Consider the following 19,212-nt stretch of genomic DNA (forward strand, 5'->3'; position numbering starts at 1 on the left):
CTTTGTGGGGTGCCTGGCTGGCTCAGTAAGTACAGTATATGACTCTTGATCTTGGGGTTGTGAATTCAAGCCCCATGTTGGGCCCAGAGCTCATTCAAAGAAAAAAAAAGAAGGAGGAAAAAAAATAATTTCTTTCTTCATTTCTGTATGCATTGCTAAAAGTTTAAGAACATTTTCCTATGTGACTGAAATAACATCAGCACCTTAAAATTAAAAATAATTTCTTTATTCATTTGACAGAGAGAACAAGAGTGCACAACCAGGGGAGCAGCATCGGGAGGGAGAAGCAGGCTTCCCCGCTGAGCAGGGAGTGCAATGCGGGGCTGGATTCCAGGACCCTGGGATCATGACCCAAGCTTAACCGACTGAACCACCCAGGTGCCCCCCAAAATAATTTCTTAACATTATCTAACAGCTAGTCTGCATTCGGTTTTCCCTATTTGTTCCAGATATTCCCTTTACAGTTCATTTGTCCATACCAAGATTCAATCTAGAATCAGACATTTGTTACTGGTTGTTATGTCCCACAACTTTTTTTTATCTTGAGCAATCCATAATGTTGAATGATAAGAAACCTTGTGGTAAGAAAATACCAGTCTTTAATATTGTCCTTGGGAGTCTGTCAAGAAGTCATTGACTCAAGTTTCAAAGGCCTTGAGGTCATTCTTCTGTCAGCAGTAAGAGCCCTCACCTCTGTAGACCAGGACAGATGACTCAGAACCTGGCTGTTCGGTCAATCACTCTCGCCAGGCTCTAGCCAAGGCACACCACCTCTCTAGGCTTTGATTTTCTCTTTTGCAATGCAAATAAGAAAACTCTAGTCCCAGGGATTTGTAAGAAAAAGTTCTTTATCAATCAAATAGAAAGTATTAAATACAAATATGCTTGTCATAAAAAATTACATCTAAAGCAAACAGGAGGGACGCCTGGATGGCTCACTTGGTTAAGCATCTGCCTTCGGCTCAGGTCATGATCCCAGGGTCCTGGGATGGAGCCCCACATGGGGCTCCCTGCTCAGTGGGGAGTCTGCTTCTCCCTCTCCCTCTGCTGCTCCCCTTGCTTTTGTTCTCTCTCTCTTTCAAATAAATAAATAAATAAATAAATAAATAAATAAATAAATAAATAAAATATTTTTAAAAATTAACAGAAAATTCATGTCATAGGAATTAGATAATGAATATTCAGCTCATACAAAGGAAGAACAATCTGCAGTTTGAAGATATTTTTTCTTTTGATTTTTCTATTTTTTTCTTTCAATGTTTTCTTTTTTTTATCACAGTGGCAGCAGGTGAGAGTTCATTAGATCAGATATACTAATGGGACATAAAGAAATAGCATTACATTTATAGGTCTGAGTGTAGGGGGAGTGAATTTACAGCGTTGACACAGGGAAACAAACACCGAGCAATGTTTCATAAACATTCTTTCCTGTCAACAAAATGCTCTGGCTGTTACTTCCAAAGGAGAGTTCAGTTTGTTTGGGGATTTATACCATGGCTTTATTATGTTTCCTGTTATCTCACATATGTTGGGCCCCTGGGGGAAGGAATTGTTATCATTCCTTTGGTTGTAACCATGTTTAAAAGCCTAAACATGAGACATATTTAACGATGACTTATGGACATTCATACTGGGTTGAATAATGTCCCTTAAATCATATTAACACAGAACCTCGGAATGTGACCTTATTTGGAAATAAGGTCTTTGCAGACGTAGTAAGTCATATTAAAGTGAGGTCATCTGAATTATGGTGATCATGGAATGTGGTAATCTATTGACTGGCGTCCTTATAAGAAAAAGGAAATTTGGACACAGACCCATCGGGAGAGCACCATGTGATGATGGAGGCAGAGACTGATGTGTATTCTCTTCGAGCCAAGGAACTACCAGAAGCTGGGAGGGGGAAAGGAAGGATCCTCCGGTCTAGCCTGCAGAGAGAGCATGCCCTGCAGGCAAGTTGATCTTGGTCTTCTGGCCTCCAGAACTGTGAGAGAATACATTTCTGTTGTTGTAAGCATTCAAGTTTGTGGTAATTTGCTAGATGGCCCCAGGATACTAACGCAACATTGCAGTATCACCTGCAACTGAGCTTTGGGAAGCTGACTCATTCTAACCAAAATTCACCGGCTGTTTTATAAACTCAAGTCTCAACGTACTAACCTGCAGTGTGAAATAGCTGGCAGAATAAGAGGCATTCCGTCAGGGAGCACCAACCTGGTGTCCAGGCCTGAATGATAAACCAGGAAAGGAGAAGGAGAAACTAACATTTATCAAGCATCTGATATGTTTCAGGTACTATGTGTGTCACAAAGGTAAAATTACAACTGTGATCAGGGCATTGCAGAGAGGTGTACTGTGGTGCGGGAGCTGGAGAATTGAGGACATCAAGGTGCTCAAGGAAGATGAATCTGGGGAAAGGATCTGGAGGAATGATAGGAATTAACAAAGCGAAAGGGCCATGGGAAGATGGCAGGTACAAAAGCCTTACGTATTCAAGGAACTGAAAGAAGGATCATGTGCATTGGGGTGGGGGTGGGTTGTTCAGGCTGAGGCAGGAGAGAAAGTGAGGGGTGACCCATGTAAGGGCTTCTGGATGGTGTTCAGCTTTGTGTCCTTCTCCTAAGGCAATAGGGGAAGAGGGTTAAGTTTTCCTATACAAAGGACGGCATCGTTATATTGACATTTTTGAAAAGATCACTCTGGCTGCAGTGAAAGTATAGATTGGAGGGAAGGGCTTTAATGCCAGCAAAGGGTCCAGGGATGAAGAATGAACACGCCACACCTCAGGAGACACTCTATGAGAACCCATAAGAGCCAGCAGGAAGCCAGGCCCCTGTTCCCCCTCCCTGTGCCAGGAGGCCTCCCAAAACATACCCCTCCTCAGAGACCCAGACTTCCCCTTTGAGAGAAGTAGGCCGAAGCATTTGCCTGAGTTATCCAAGCAGAGAAAGAGGAACTAAAATGGTTATGGAGATCATGGGATTGGGTTAAAATTGTACTTCGGGACTCTGTTTTTACCCTTGCTACGCCAAATGCTGAGAGTTCATAAGAAGAGATCCGTCACGGGATATAACGGTATAACACTCTATTTATACACCTGAATGTAGTGTGAGTGAATTCTCAAGCCTGACAAGTGAAGAAAAAACAAACGTCCAACGGTATACCTTACACCATCCTTTCAGGTCAGACCATATACATCAAAGGTATTCTTTGTCACACTGTCATTTATCTATTTTCTTTTTTTAATGGAAGTACAGTTGACGCACAACATTACACTGGTCTCAGGGGTACAGCACAGTGATGGGACGAGTGCTCACCCCGTGAGGCTCCCGTTGGCCACGTTACAGCGCCATGACAACACCATGCACTGTACTCCCCGTGCCGTGTATTTAACTATTTTCTTGTTTATTTGGTAAGGAATCTTGCTGTGGTGTTTTGCTATTACACCAGCATCTTGGACATTTACCCAAGTCCACTTCTCAGAGATTTTTCTGTGGCGTTGAGTCTTAGGAGGAGGATTTCCAGGTCTAAGAGAAAGCATATTCAAACACTGATAGATCCTGGCAAACTCCCTAAAAGATTGTTCTGATGCCTTAACTCTGTCAACAGGAGGTCATGTCTTAATCACACTCATTTCTGTGTAGAATATTCATACTTTTACACACGTTATCTTATTTTTTCTTTTTTGTTTTTTGGGGTTTTTTCTTTTTTTTTTAATTTTATTTTTTATTTGACAGAGAGAGACAGCAAGAGAGGGAACACAAGCAAGGGGAGTGTGAGAGGGAGAAGCAGGCTTCCCGCCAAGCAGGAAGCCTGATGCGGGGCTCGATCCCAGGATCCTGGGATCATGACCGGAGCCAAAGGCAGACGCTTCGCAGCTGAGCCACCCAGGCGCCCCATGGGTTTTGTTTTGTTTTGTTTTGTTTTGTTTTCTGATTATAAAAGTTACACATGCTTCAGGAGATGGAGAAAATGTCTTTCTTCTGACTCACCAAGGAAGGCGCTGTGGATGTTTGAATCCCATATGTGGATGGCTCCTTCGGATGAGAGGCAGTTATCATCCAGGATGTTCAGGTGAGTGACTCCCCAGAGAGGATGGGTTTCTGGTTTTGCTGAACTTGCACTTTAGAATAAGCTCCGACTCGGAACCAAACCTTCTGCGCTACAGAGGAAGAGAATTTGAAGTGGGCGGGTGGGATGGGGACTCTGAGAGGAAGACCCCAGAACTCAGGGACAATACGCCTGGGGATGGGGAAGGACAGGGAGGCAAACTCCAGACGCAGTGCAAGTAGAAAGGGCTTTTGGAAGCATATGTACCATTTCCTAGAGTTCATAAAATTCCATTCTCTTTATGTTAATTGTGCCTCAGAATATGTATTTAACCTCTTATTAGAGATGTTGTGAGTCAATTAGTTCTGGCCTTTCTCCCAGGAAGGCAGCTGTGCGGCTGTCATGAGTTGTTTCAACACAGTGAAGAGAAGCCAGGAAGCCCGTTTCTGACGGCAAAAATGGAAGGTGAGGGGAGATGCCACTGAAGGAGAAGAAAGTACAGCCCAGACTTGCTCTAGGGACTGTTTCAGGTAACAAAGCTAAGTCTGTTTTTGCCCTCACTTCAAAATCCATGTGAAGCTGCATCCCAAGAGTTTACTCACACTTCTGGAAAGCGGGCTGGGAATCCTTGCAGACAGGCCCTGAGGAGTCTAGGTGTTGCGCTGAGGAGGAGCCCAGGGATGGCTGAGTGTCACCAGACAGTGAAACAAGAGCAGGAGAAATGACAGGGGGAGTGTGACAGCCACTGTGGGCAAGCGGAGAACCTGGCCTGGACTGGCGGGCGGGGGCGGGGGGCTTTCACAGAAAACACAACCCCTGAGCTAAGTCTGAAGGGCAGAGCTCCACAGAGCCCAGAGTGTGGACAGGTGTGTCTGTTTCCTAGGCAGAGGTCACAAAGGACCACCAACTGGGTGGCTTACAACAACAGAAATTTATTCTCTCATCCTGCTGGAGGCCAGGAGACTGAAATCAAGGTGTGGGCAGGGCCACACCCCCTCTGGAGGTTCTGGGGGAGACACCCTTCCTTGCTTCTTTCACCTTCAGATGATTGCTGGCTTCCTTGGTTTTGTCCTGTCGTTCCAATCTCTGCTTCCATTTTCCATAGCCTTGTCCTCTTTGGTTGCTCTTAATGACCCTAGTCATTGGATGTAGGCCCCACCTGGATAGCACAACATGTTCCCATCTCAAGGTATTTAAATCAATTATATTAGCAAAGACTCTCTTTTTAAATCAGATAGCATTCACCTGATTCCTGGAGTTAGGATGTGAGCATATCTTTTTGGCGGGCCACCATTCAGCCCATTGAGACGGTCTCTGGGAGAGAACAAACTTCTTAACTGAAGGCCTCTGATGGTGTCTCCACCATCTTTGACATTATTCCTCTGCCCTCAAGGTGGGATGAATTACCTTCATTTCCACAGATGGAAGGTTTGCTAGGCCACCGTGCTTTTGTATATATTGCTCCCCTTTCAGTTTTAATCAAGTCGGATGCTGGAGGTTTGGTTGTTGGAAACAGGTTGAAGAGATCAGACAAACAGTCTCTCTGGTTCCAAATGTTTGTATTTCATCAATAAAAGCTTCTTTTGGACAATTCAGCTCTGTTCTGGAAGCCCCTTTTATCATTTTGTCGGGCTTTATGTAAGTAACAGTTAGAAGGTTTATTTGTGTGAAATGTATAAAATGTCCTCACTGAGATTTGATTTCATGTTTACTCATGAGTAGCAGCTGCTTGCAAAAAGTTGTTCACCTTTGAGTAAATTATAAATTTGCCTCTGAGCACATAAATATCCTGAAGTTTTATTTTATTGTGTGTCTCGGGAGAAGGAAGCAGGACAGAACGAGCTGGATATTCATAAGGCTACAGATAATTTGTTTTGAATGCTCTCTGTAGACTGAGGAACAGGGCTAAGGAGGAGAAATGCTTGAATTTCAATGGGAGTTGTCAACATGAAGCGAATAACAAAGACGCCAGCCACAAGATCAATGTATTCATATCTCTCTTTTATTGTCTCATTGTAATTAAAGCCTAAAGTGGATTATGAAAACAGACAAACAAACATCTTCCACCTTGGATTTATGCCTGGCATGCTGTGAGGGTCCCTGTGGTGGGATGTGATTGCCTATGCATTATGCATATTTTACTATAATGGAGGGACTTTATAATACGGAGTTTCCATGAGGCAAAAATGGAAGTCTGTCAACACAAAGGCACATGAAAGCGTATTGCTTATTAAAGATCACAAATAGACTAGAAAAAATTGAGAGGCGGGGAAGAAAATAAGCCATTGTGGGCCAGACACAAGGTAGTGTAGAATAGTTGGTGCCCGAAGTTGCACAGGGAAGGGCTGAATGGGAAGCAGATGGAAAGAGGAGCCAAGGGGCGCCTGGGTGGCTCAGTCGTTAAGCATCTGCCTTCAGCTCAGGTCATGATCTCAGGGTCCTGGGATCGAGCGCCGAATCAGGCTCCCTGCTCAGCGGGGAGTTTGCTTCTCCCTCTCCCTCTGCCTGGCACTCTACCTACTTGTGCTCTCCCTCTCTCTGTGTCAAATAAATGAATAAAATCTTTTAAAAAAAGAAAAGAGAAGCCTAATCTGTTGCTGTTTTCCCACAAATTATTTTTTTTTAAGATTTTATTTATTTACCTGAGAAAGAGAGAGACGAGAGAGAGCACTAGCAGGGGGAGGGGCAGAGGGAGAAGCAAACTCCCTGCTGAGCAGGGAGCCAGACGTGGAGCTCAATCCCAGGACCCCGGGATCATGACCCAAGCCAAAGGTAGACGCTCAACTGCCTGAGCCACCCAGATGCCCCTCTTTTATTTTATTTTTTTAAAGTTTACGTATTTAAGTAATGTCTATACCCACAGTGGGGCTCGAGTTCAAGCCCACTAGAGCAAGGGGAAGAGCTTACTAAGCCTCTGAGAGGGAGGAGGCCGTGAAGAAAACATCCCTCAGCAGCTTCCCCTTCTCCGTCCTTGGAAAGTGTTGGAACAAAAAGAATCTACAGGTGCCACGTTCTGGGCCTGGACTGGAGGCAAAACCTCTGGGCAGGAGCAAACAGATTTTTGCTTTCTCTCAGGGCCCAGAGTCGTAGCCCTCGCTGGCCTCTGGAGGCTGTTGGGCTGCCCAGTGGCTGGGGAATGATCTCTGGCAAAGGTGGGAAGTGTCCTGGCCCCATGGGCCTCTGTCTCCCCTTCACGGTCTGCTCTCACCAGGTACGTAGCAGAGAGGTTGAACCTGCTCATGCCAGGGCTCTGACCAGAGACGGGGTGGCAGGACTGAGGTGTAAGGGAGTGTTTTACTGCATAAAGGGTAAGGATCAAGCTTCAGTCTGGAGCCTCACCCTGTAATTTCTATGTCTTTGAACAAAGGCAAATCATTTGCTGTCTCTGACTTGAGTGTCTTTCTCCATAAACTAATGGTGATACTACCCACCTACACCCGCAGTTATTGTGAAGACAAATGGGATGCCTGCCTTCATCCCTTCTTTCATGCATTCACTCAACCAATATTTTTGGGTGCTGTTTAAGCAAAATTCTAAGAGAACTTCCACTGATCCATGACCTTGTATTAATTTCTCCCTTTGAAGGTGGGCAAGATCTGTGAATATGATGAGCGTTACTCCTGTGATGAAGTTGTGTATTGTGGTAAGAGTCAGACGCAAGCAACGGAGCCACCCAGGCGCCCCGGAGGGAGATTTTAAATAGCCAGGACAGTTTTAGGGAGATTTTAGAGTAAGGGGACGTTGTTCCTCTCTTCTTTGGGCAAATACTGGGAAGTTTTCAAGTGTCCTTAAAAGAAGGCTGAATCCAACACCTACCCAGCTGAGGCAGAAAGCCGAGTGGTTCTAGACAGAGGGAGGACCCCCGACAGTACCCATCCCTCTTCTCCCCACTCCTGCCCAGCCCTCCTGTCTGCGGTCTTATCGACAGCCAGCTCATTCCGTCCCACTTACTTCTCCTGAGGCACAAAACAAAATAAACCTTTAGGATGTTCATGTGTCCAGAGGCAAACTTGTAATTTACTCAAAAGTGAACAACTTGTGAGCAACTGCTATTCATGAGTAAACATGAAATTAAACTTCAGAGAATGTTTCCCATTTCATGCAATGGAAGGATAACGAAAAAGATGGTTTTAAAGCAGAGGAGAATGGGTTTTAGTTAGCAAGATTGAGAGTTCTCTCTCATGAGTGTGGTAGTGGCTTGAATGCAAGATCAGACCACCATGAGCAAATAAAGAAAACTTTACAATCTTAACCCTACAATCTTAAAGACAGCCCCCAACAAAGGGGTGCCTGGGTGGCACAGTCCGTTAAGTGAGCAACCTTGGTTTCGGCTCAGGTGGTGATCTCAAGGTCATGAGATCGAGCCCGCTTCTGGTTCCGTGCTCAGCATGCAGTCTGCTTGAGATTCTCTTTCCCTCTCCCTCTGCCCCTCCCAGTTGTGCTCACTCTCTCTAAAATAATCTCAAAATCTTTAAGAAAATAATCTCTAAAATAAATAAATCTTAAAAAAAAAAAAAGACAGCCCCCCACAGTAAAACTATTCAGCCCCATACATCAATGGCGCTGCTGTTGAGAAATGCATCCTTGGGAGATGCCCGAATCACTAAAGCGAGGAGCAGCAGCTCACGTGAAGGGGAAAGGAGGGAGCAGGCAAGAAAGCGTGCAAGCAGGGGGGCTGGCCTGCCTGAAGACCAGTGGGGAACAGCCAGTGAGGGATGTGAGCAGGGTGAAGCCTAGAGCAGGAAGTGGCTCAGAGCCAGGAGTCGGCTGCAGAGGTGAGCCGGCTCAGGAAGGGTCTTTAAGCCAGACACAGTCTGGACTTCAGTCGAGGTCCCGAGGGAGAGATTGGAGGGTTTCAGGCAAGGCTGTGACAGCAGCTGTTTTGCCCTTTCCAGCTTACAAAGGAATTTCAACTACTTCTCATTGGATCTTTGCAACAACTCAGTAAGGAGGGAAGGGAGGCTGTTATTATTTCTATTTTTAAAATACATCTGTATGTCTTGACTCTCTTCACTCCATAAGGGGCCATAAGCTGTCCTGCTGCTGATGACAGGAGGAAATAAGAGAGCCGGGCAAGAGAAATAAGAGATGCATTCCTGCCTTGGCAGGCAGAAGAGGCAAAACTGCATAAAGGGGTCTTAACTGCCATCTTCATCCACCAACCAGCAGTGTGTTCGTGTCGCTCTGGTTATTTTCCCTTTGATGAACCTCGACTATGCATCAGCTGCTTAGAATCATACAATTAAATCAAGTTCTGCTTCAGCAACTCTCTGCACACGAATTGTTGTGATATTAGTTGAAATAAAAATGGGCTAGAAGGAGAGTTCATACCTATGTAGGTAGTATTAACCCTCTGGGAGCATGATCAGACAGTCGAAAGTCAATGGGCTGTGAAACCTGACTGAACAAGAATGTCGGTTAGATACAGAAGTGTGGGAAGAGGAGCAGCATAGAGAGGCCAGGCTGCCTTCCTAAGTGCATTAGGATGAAATGCTGGCATTCAGAGAGAAGTCCGGCACAGTCAGAACATCGCACGTAGAGCACAGCTCCTTCATATCGCTTATTTTCAGAGCATCTCCTACTCGCGGTCCATTGACCGGCCGCCTGGAATTCACAATACGCTGGCTTCCTGGGGGACACAGTGAACCTCTCCATGGCATCTTTATTTATGATGTCCTCCAGCCACGCTGAGGGTGATGGTGCAGTGTTTCGCCTTCTGTTCTGCAGGTGGTGAGGAGGAGGACTCTGTGAATAAACTGCATATTTACTGGCATAGGTCAATGATTACTTAACAACTTCTCTGATTTATCCTGGAGATATTTGCCAATATACATACATGAAATTGAAAAACAGAATCAATTCAAGAAATAATTTCCATCAGCAACCATGATTGTTTTTAGTAGTTTAGCATTGGTGGCAATGCTAATGCTTTGCCCTCCGCATTTATTTTTCTAAGCTGTAGATGACACATGGCACTCCTGTGCTCTAGAACCTTCGGTTGCTCCCTCTGTTTTCAAGATAAAATGCAAGGGTCTGGCATACAAAGCTTTTCACAATCTAACACCACCTGCTCTGCCTGCTTTTCTTCCCCCATTTGGGATCTTGACACAGAATCTGTGCAAAGCCACAACAGGGATCCCGCCAGTCCTCATTTAGGATGCCCATTTCAATGCCTCCTTGTTTCTAACGATTTTGTTTCCTCTGTTGACAGCCCTACTACTCTGCCTGGAAAAATTGTTTGGATCAATTCAAATATTGCATTCGTTGGGGCTGTGGACAAAATGACTCTGCTTGGAAACCCCGATTTGGGGAGTCAGAGTCAACCTCCCTGCCCTTTGACCTGTACATGAATGTCATCGGTCATTTGTTATTAGATACCTGCCTAGCTCACAAGGATTCCCCTCTTTGAGAACTGCCACCCTGATCCATAGGTCTCAGGTGTAACAGGAGCAAGCAAGCTTGCTAAGAAGTTTCTTTTAGAGTAGGGTTAGGAGAGGCACCTGGGTGGCTCAGTCAGTTGAGCGTCTGCCTTTCGGCTCAGGTTATGGGATGGAGCTGCAGGCACTTCCCACTTTACTTTGAGCAACCTGCTCAGTGGGGAGCCTGCTTCTCCCTCTCCCTTTGTCCCTCCCCTACCCTCACTCATACTCAAATAAAAAAATAAAATAGGCGTAGGAAGCCATAAACCAGGAGGAATTTATGCCCTTCCTCACTGGAGGAACCATAAACTCTGTGCCAGCTGCAAGCCATCAGCCGGGATTTAACTCCCGGCTCACCGGGACTCCTGAATCCTTAACATAGGAGCCAACCGGATTTGACAAGTTCCAATTCCTCGTTTGCATGTTAACTCATTCAATCCCAGTTCCCCTAGTTTCAATCTGTATTTTGCATAGAGGATTTAGATAAGAGCTGCACTCCCCAACTGCAGCCTTTATAACCCTGCCGCTCTTTGTCTTCCTCAGACTGACTCTTTTGTCTCCAGAATTGTAGTTCCAACCGCCCCAGTAAAGGCCTGTTTGATGAAATTTTCAGTGACTTCTTTCTTGGTCGATGAGGAGCAGACCTCTGGCTGCTGTACCAGTATCAGAGGATCCACAGATTTCAGAGCCAGTGCTTGACACCCCGTAACATTCTCTTCTCTGGAAACTTTTCATTGGGACTCAGAAAGAATTAGGTCATCCTCATGATGTGTCTGGAACTGCAATTTACAAATGTAACAACGGTGAGGCAGCCATCTTCCCTGTGAACCTTGCGGAGGAGACAAGCCCGTGGAGAGGGAAGAGGATAACAAATCCGCATGGAGAAGCACAGATGACAGATGGAGAAAGACACCCGGAGAAAGACACCTGGAAGCTTCGCTGGCCTTCATTTCCGTTCCTTTCTAAAGCCCAGCACAACCACATTCCTGTTCTTGCAGTCTATGAAATGATACTATATCCTCATAATAAACCCTTGCCTCTCACCTTATGCTCTACTCAGCTGCAGATCACAGCCCCCCAAGGTTCATTCGATGGTGCAAACCCTCTCCTGGTTTTGTAGCCAGACCACTGCCACATCTTTAGGCTTAGGTATGGCTTCTAGCAGCCTGTGGATTTCCTTGCCGTGTTTAATTTCTCTGTTCTCACTCTTTAGCAGGCCTTTCCTCTCCATATTGCTCCATGGGTATGAATTACAGAGGAGGCATTTTTAGAATCGGTGTAAATAGTTCACACCTTGTCTCCTCGGTTCTAATGCCCTGGTTCACACCTTGTCTCGCTTTGTTCTAATGCCCTGGTTAGTGCAATTGTTCCTGCCTTTTGGGCTGAGGTGCTTGGGCCCAGTCTTTCAGCCTCTGTGAGAGCATTTAGGAAGACTACTGTATCTCCTGCCCTTCTTAGCCCATTTCCCATAAAACTGCTGCCATGTATCAACCAGATTTCCTCCACATTGCACAGAGGAGAGCTTTGCTGCCAGAGTAAATTTGATCAAGGGCTTCATGATTGGGGGAGTAGAGTGGCAGCTGTATCTGGGAGTATCTATCAGCACGGCCCGATGTTGTAACATTTTGTTTTGGGATAGCCACAGCTGTCCCTAGGCTTCCAAAAAACCCTTGAAACCTGGTGTGGGGTCCAAATAGGCATAGGTTGGCTCATCGTTTTTTTGTTTGGGCTTTTTTTGCTTCTTTTATGAAGAGGCATGTGGCTGCTATAGCTCCCCCTGGCCACCGTGTCCAATTGTTTAGAGAAATAAGCTATCGTTCTCTTTAAGGGCCCCAGCATTTGGGTTAACACTGCTACAGCTATTCCTTGTCTTTCGTGAACATGCAAATAAAACAGCTTGTCAAAATCAGGTAATGCTAAGGTTGGAGCCTTCCTAAGTAGGGCTTTACGTTGCCTAGCATTAGTTTGCAGGGTTTCAGGAAGAAAGCGGGGGCAGTGTTGGTTCTCATTGATTCCAAGTCAAGAGAATGAAAGAAAATGGGAAACCTTAGTTTGGTGAGTCATAGTCAGAAATTCAAGGAAACTAGAATTCAGGATCTAGCCCAGTTTTACAGGCAAACAACAAATACTAAGACATTCAGGCCTAGAATCAAACATTCACAAAGACATATTATTGAAACGTAATTTTTCCTTAAAATCACCCTCATTTCCACTAAGGATGGCCAAATCAATACTAATTTGTTCGTAAAACAAGCCCAGTTTTAGCAGCCTTGGCCTGATTATTTACATAAGCTCAGCAAGAATAATGATTGACCATATAGATTTTTAAAACTTGTTTGCTATAACTTTTCATAAGGAATTTCTAGATTGATTTTCATTAGCCTCTCAAGGCCAGAAGCTAAGCCAAATACTTGTCATCAGACTTGCCCACACTACCTGTAGATTTGGACGAATTCCTCTTCTCCAGGTCCCCAGAATATACTGAGGTTCCTACACCTGCCAGGAAGTGACATTCTTTACTCACCTGGTAAGGCTGCTGGGAAAAATGAACTTGTGGGATTTCATCAAGGTAAAAAGCTTCTGCATAGCCAAGGAAACAGTCAAAAAGACTAAGAGGCAGCCCACGGAATGGGAGAAGATATTTGCAAATGACACTACAGATAAAAGATCCAAGATCTATGAAGAACTTCTCAAACTCAGTACATGAGAAACAAATAATTAAATCAAAAAATGGGCAGAAGATATGAACAGACACTTTTCCAATGAAGACATACAAATGGCTAACAGACACATGAAAAAATGTTCAAAATCATTAGCCATCAGGAAAATTCAAATCAAAACCACATTGAGATACCACCTTATGCCAATTAGAATGGCAAAAATTGACAAGAAACAACAAATGTTGGAGAGGATGTGGAGAAAGGGGATCCCTCTTACACTGTTGGTGGGGATGCAAGTTGGTACAGCCACTTTGGAAAACAGTGTGGAGGTCCTTTAAAAAGTTAAAAATAGAGCTACCCTATGATCCAGCAATTGCACTACTGGGTATTTACCCCAAAGATACAGACGTAGTGAAGAGAAGGGCCATATGCACCCCAATGTTCATAGCAGCATTGTCCACAATAGATAAATCGTGGAAGGAGCCAAGATGCCCTTCAACAGATGACTGGATAAAGAGGATGTGGTCCATATATAAAATGGAATATTACTTAGCCATCAGAAAGAACGATTATCCAACATTTGCAGCAACATGGACGGGACTGGAGGAGATTATGCTAAATGAAATAAGTCAAGCAGAGAAAGACAATTATATGGTTTCACTCATTTATGGAACATAAGAAATAGCAGGGAGATCGGTAGGAGAAGGAAGGGAAGAATGAAGGGGGGAAGGTAAACAGAAGGGGGAATGAACCACGAGAGACTATGGACTCTGGGAAACAAACTGAGGGCCTCAGAGGGGAGGGGGGTGGGGGATCGGGATAGGCCGGTGATGGGCATTAAGGAGGGCACGTATTGCATGGAGCACTGGGTGTTATACGCAAAATAATGAATCATGGAACACTACATCAAAAACTAAGGATATACTGTATGGTGACTAACATAACATAATACAAAATTATTATTTAAAAAAAAAAAAGGCTGCTGGGAACTCTGTAAGCAAAGTACCAGGCCAACATTTCCAAAGGGCTCCAATTGTGTCCATAAAGTCAATCTTAATTCTTTAAAGTTGTTTGGACATATCTGAATCTATGCATGTCTTTCTCAAATATGATATTCAAGTCAAAGCCCTGGTAAAATAACCAACGTTTCCAATGGTGTCCTGTTACAAACAGAACAGATTCTTATTGAAAGAAAGAATACTCACTGAGAGTTTCTGAATTCTGGAGGGCTCAGGTAGGGAGAAAAGTTAAATACTTCAATTCATTCACAAAGGAATAGTTTATCATATTTTTGTATACCATGGATACCTTTATTTTTTTTTAAGATTTTATTTTTAAGTAATCTCTACACCTAACATAGGGCTTGAACTCACAACCCCAAGATCATGAGTTACCTGCTCCATCGATGGAGCCAGCCGGGTGCCCCTATCATGGATTTCTTAAGAGAAAGTTTCCTTAAATCTGGAAAAGCACACATGAAAGAACGAGCAATGTTTCAAACAAGAGTCACAAAAACTATAATCACCTTTCTCAGTTCATTCAGTCGCATGTTATCAGTTCTTGTTCTGTTTGAATGCAGCTTTTCCATTAGTTCCAGAAATTCTTACTCAGCTTAGTTTTATGATCTTAAAATTATCAAAAACATGTTTATCAAAAAGTACTTTTTATGAATCTCCTTGAAGATGAAACACATTTTGTAAAAGATCAGAACAATAACTATAAATGACCAAAAAACCCCTCAAAAATGGACATAAAGATCGATGAGAGTTCATTATAATGTAGTTGACAAAGAGATCCAGTTATTTCCGTAACACAGAATATTTCAATAATTACAATGTCAAGTGACAACTTGACATATTTAAACTTTGGGGATTTCATATAATTTCCAGAACAGTTGTAGCATTTACCCAAACAGCATAACCTAAGAAGGTTTACCATTTTGTTTGACAATGCTTCCCATTTAACATACCAGATAAACAAGCCTAATTAGTCAAAAAGACTTAATCTAGAATTTGTATCTTAGGAATTTTGTTATAAACCTCAGAAGGTTTTATTTATTTCTTTCTTTATTTTTAAAGATTTTACTTATTTATTTGACAGAGAGCAGCAGAGAGAGAGGGAGAAACACCCCCCCCCCCCACCGAGCAGGGAGCCAGATGTGGGACTCCATCCCAGGACTCCTGGGATCATGACCTGACCTGAAGGCAAATGCTTAATCAACTGAGCCACCCATGCACCCCAGTCTCAGGAGGTTTTAAAGCACATGCCTAAATTGGATTACAGATCATTATAAAACTTAATATTTAATTATCTATTTCCCTAGGTTGGCAAAAGGGAGTCTACAGGTTATACAGTTGTTAGCAAAACTTAGCTCCCCTAATATTAAGAAAATTTAGCTTTTTAAGTAATCAAAGACCTGAAAAAGACAAAGTAAAAATTGTATTTGGTTTTTTTTTTTTTTGGTCAGGTAAAGAAAATTTATTTTTCTTTATTTTTAAAGATTTTATGTATTTATTTCAGAAAGAGAGAGAATGCACACACATGCCTCCTGGTGGGGTGGGGGTGGGTAGAGAGAGAGAGGGAGAGAGAGAACAGGCTAGATCCCATGACCCAGAGATGACAACCAAACTGAAATAAGAGACTGATGCTTAACTGACTGAGCCACCAAGGCGTCCCTGGGCAGATAAAGAAAAATTTAAAGACTTTGTTTACAATTTCTTATCAAGAGCTGACCAAAAATCCGAGAAAACTTTTGTCTTTTTAACAGAGAGAAAAAGATTTTCAATCTTATACCAGCATACTTTTAAAATTCATTTATTTCAGTCTTAGTCCTGATCACACATAAAATTCTTTTCCCAGGTTTTCTCTTACAAACATTCTACAAGTTTCTTTTTCATTCAGATTTTGTCCTAAGCCTTTTCTTTCTAAATAGGCAGTCTCATTTCAGGACAAAAGTACTTTCTTTTTCCCTCAACAAAATGTATTCCCCTTCCTTATATCTTTCTTATCAAAAACACATCTTTTCTTGCAGAGTTGCTTTCCTTATCATTTCTAGCAGTCTCAGTTACATTTACTAGAATTTTTACTTTTAGGAAAGTAAAAATTTTCACTTTTTCTAGTGAAACTAAGTTTTCTAGTGAAAACTAAATAGTAACAAATTGTGAACTATTACACCAGAATTCTTTAGATTGGCAAATTTATGAATATATCTTGCAATTTCCAGAAACATGGTTTTTAAAAACAGTACAACTTTCAGTAAAACATAAATCATATTTACTAAAAGACCCAAGCATCCTCAGTGTGTCTGCAATAAGAAGCCAAAAAGTAACCTACATTCAGTAACCAATGCTGTAGTATTTTATCCTAATTGAAAAAACAAACAAAAAACCCCTTAGATATCTGGTGAATTCAACCCAATGTATCATTTAACTGGGCAAAACTTCAAAGTTTCAGGTTACCAAAGATTTTGAAAGCTACTTAAAAGTTTTACCTACAAACCTTTTTATCTATTCAACCTACTTGTTCTTTTTTCTTTCTTTCTTTCTTTTTTGAGATTAATTTCTACACCCAAGGTGGAGCTTGAACTCAAAACCCCAAGATCAGGAGTCAACATGCTTTACCGACTGAGCCAGCCAGGTGCCCCAACCTACTTGTTCTTAACAATTACCCATGAAAACATCATGAGACAGACAAAAATCAACCATCCTTTTTAAGTCATTTTTGCTGACAAATTGCAACAGATACAATATGAATTCAACTAATAAATTCAGGTAGATCAAAAGTTGGTTATCAATTATTTTTTATGTTAATTCCAAAAGGCATGTCTATTTTAATTTACCCAAGATTATCCTAGATTACATGAACTTGAAAAACATTTGGGTTAGTCTTTATCTTTCTGAGTTTTAGAATGCCTAATTTTTAAAAAAGATTTTATTTATTTATTTGAGAAAGAGAGACAAACCATGTGAGCACAGAGCTGGGGGAAGGGAGGGGGAGAAGCAGACTCCCCACTGAGCAGGGAGCCTGATGCTGCTGGACCCCAGGACCCCAGGATCATGATCGGAGCAGAAGCAGAATCTTTTTTTTTTTAATGATTTTTTTTATTATATTATGTTAGTCACATACAGTACATCCCCGGATTCCGATGTAAAGTTCGATGCTTCATTAGTTGCATATAACACCCAGTGCACCATGCAATATGTGCCCTCCTTACTACCCATCACCAGTCTATCCCATTCCCCCACCCCCTCCCCTCTGAAGTCTTCAGTTTGCTTCTCATAGTCCATAGTCTCTCATTCCCCCTTCTGATTACCCCCCCTTTCTTTATCCCTTTCTTCCCCTACCGATCATACTAGTTCTTATGTTCCATAGATGAGAGAAACCATATGATAATTGTCTTTCTCTGCTTGACTTATTTCACTTAGCATTATCTCCTCCAGTGCCGTCCATGTTGCAGCAAATGTTGAGAATTCGTTCTTTCTGATAGCTGAGTAATATTCCATTGTATATATGGACCACAACTTCTTAATCCAGTCATCTGTTGAAGGGCATCTCGGCTCCTTCCACGATTTAGCTATTGTGGACAATGCTGCTATGAACATTGGGGTGCATATGGCCAGAAGGCAGAATCTTAACCAACTGAGCTACCGAGGCGCCCCGAATGCCCAATTTTTTAAGTGCTTGTCTTTCAGCCAATTAAATAGAGCTCTTACTTGTTCCCAGTGCTTGCTTCCAGGGACCCAAAGAGCTGCTGTCTCCTTCATCCAGGGTTGTAAGGGAAGGAGGAGGTGCACAATAGCCAAACTGCTAGGGTGGGGATCGACACAGGAACCAACAACAAACAGACCAAACCACTAGGTGGGACAGAAATTTCTTTCAATGTCCCAGACCCTAAACTCATCTGTTGATCGCTCCTGTTTCACGGGGCTGGAGCACACAACCCTCTGAATGGCCGGGGCCTAGTGAGCTTTGTCACCCCTAGCCGCTAGACCTTAATCAAGTGTTCAGTCCCCCATCGTGTTTATTAGAGAGGCCTTGTTTACCCAGAGTATTCTGTCTGTTATGCTATCTTGCCCAGACTTTGCGAGACAACTCTAGTTTTACCTCTAAAAGCTGTGCCACAGACCTGGCATAATTTAAACCAACAGAAATCCTCTGAGTTTCAGAGGTAGTGATTCATCAGGTGCATGTAACACCTAGTGCTCATTACATCAAGTGCCCTCCTTAACGCCCGTCACCTGGTTACCCATCTCCCCACCTAACTGGGTTGCCAAATTTGTAACGGAACCAACCTGAGTTGGTGAGTCATGGAGATGGCATCAGGTGAGATGTCACACAAAGAAAACTTTATTTGGAAGCTGTGACTCCTTATTTTCTGCCGTTTCTGTGACTCACCAAGGAGCGAACTGGCGTTGGTTTGCTTATAGTTTTAATTGCTTTTCTCGTTCATCTTCAATCCTTCAACCCTCTCTTACTTACCTCCAGCCGCATTGCTGAATGGAAGGCTATTGTGTGATTATTATGCAAGTTATTTATCCATTTCCCGGTGGATAGACACTTAAATTGCTTCCCTTTTTTTTTTCTTTCTTATTTCAGTATTTCCAAAAAACCTGCTAAGGATGTTCTTGTGTATGTCTACAATTGCATACAAGTAAGAATCTTTAGGGTATATTTCCCAGGTGGAATTCCTGAGGTTACCCACTACACATGTTCAACTTTACAAGATAATATCAAATTGTTTTTTAAAGCCGTGTGATAGAGTAGGCAGTTAGTTAGGTTCTAACAGGATACCTGGAGGCCAGCAAGTTGGAAGTCATGGCCAGCTATCAGAAACAGCCTCTGGCAGTGCTCCACAAGAAGCCAGATCTAACGAGCTAGGCCCAAGATGGCGGATGCCACGACAGGAACCCCGGGACCAAAGTAGGAAGAAAAAGTGAAACCCTACTTCCCACCCCAAGTAATAAACATTCTACCCCCTACTTAACAATTGGGCCAGGGCTGTCCCTCTTTCTGTCTTTCTGTCCTTTTGTCTCTCTTTGTCTGTCTCTTGCTTGCCTGCTCTCATATCTCAGGAGTATACTTTT

General features: G+C 43.0%; 1 long non-coding RNA gene across 1 annotated transcript; it reads left to right on the forward strand.

Annotated features, from left to right (window-relative positions):
- Nucleotides 1-3,967: 3,967 nt before the first annotated feature.
- LOC117802954 lies at nt 3,968-11,687 on the forward strand. The gene is made up of 3 exons (XR_004626436.1): nt 3,968-4,074; nt 4,432-4,580; nt 11,013-11,687. It is a non-coding gene; the product is annotated as an uncharacterized LOC117802954 (long non-coding RNA).
- Nucleotides 11,688-19,212: the final 7,525 nt, after the last annotated feature.

This window comes from Ailuropoda melanoleuca, chromosome 7 (assembly GCF_002007445.2).
Source record: "Ailuropoda melanoleuca isolate Jingjing chromosome 7, ASM200744v2, whole genome shotgun sequence".
In the NCBI taxonomy this organism is placed as follows: Eukaryota; Metazoa; Chordata; class Mammalia; order Carnivora; family Ursidae; genus Ailuropoda; species Ailuropoda melanoleuca.